Below are 986 nucleotides of genomic sequence, written 5' to 3' on the forward strand. Positions count from 1 at the left end.
TGAACTCCTTCCAGATTATTTTTATAAAAAAGAAATTCACTTCCCTCCCTTTCTCCACCTTTCCCCTATCTATATTGCCCCAGAATCTGTGGGTTTGGGGAAGATGAGCCCCCCCCTATTTTTTTCTCAGGAAACATTTGCCCAGGACGATTAGGACAGATGGCGCGGCCAAGTAGGAGGAAGATGGTTTGCGGGAGGTAAAGCAAGAGAACGTGTGTGTGTGTGTGTGTGTGTGTGTGTTTGTGCGTATGTGGTTTCAGGAAATGGAACCTCAACGTAGCTGTTAAATGTTTTCCATCAAAGGGGGGGGGGGAGCGGCAGGCAGGCGTGAGGGAAAGGAAGGGGGGGTGTCGCTTGTGCATTTTTGCTGTTTATTCCCTCCTCGACATACAAATGGGCTCAGAACGTGTTCAGTCACCACCATATGGAGTGATGCTCACGTCAGAAGCTGGTCCACGGAGGCGGGGTGCGCAGGGACTGTTACGAGCTTGGATGAGGTTTTTCAGAACATAAGAGGCTCATTGCTGGATCAGGCCCAATGGCTCGTCTAGTCCAGCTCCCTGTTCTCACAGTAGACGACCAGAGGCACAAGAAAGACCCAAATCTAGGAGCAGTCTCTTGTCTTGTGGCTTCCAGCGACAGGTATCCATAATAATAATAATTTATTATTTATACCCCGCCCATCTGGCTGTGTTTCCCCAGCCACTCTGGGCGGTTTCCAACAGAACACTAAAATCCAATAACCTATTAAACATTAAAAGCTTCCCTAAACAGGGCTGCCTTCAGATGTCTTCTAAAAGTCTGGTAGTTGTTGTTCTCTTTGACATCTGGTGGGAGGGCGTTCCACAGGGCGGGTGCCACTACCGAGAAGGCCCTCTGCCTGGTTCCCTGTAACTTGGCAGAAGTTGTGGTGGGCAGAGCTAGTAGCCTTCTCCTTCATGAATTTCCCCAATCCCCCCTTTAAAGCCATCCAGGTTGGCGGCCGT

The sequence above is a fragment of the Podarcis liolepis genome, assembly GCF_965112155.1.
Source record: "Podarcis liolepis genome assembly, chromosome: 15".
In the NCBI taxonomy this organism is placed as follows: Eukaryota; Metazoa; Chordata; class Lepidosauria; order Squamata; family Lacertidae; genus Podarcis; species Podarcis liolepis.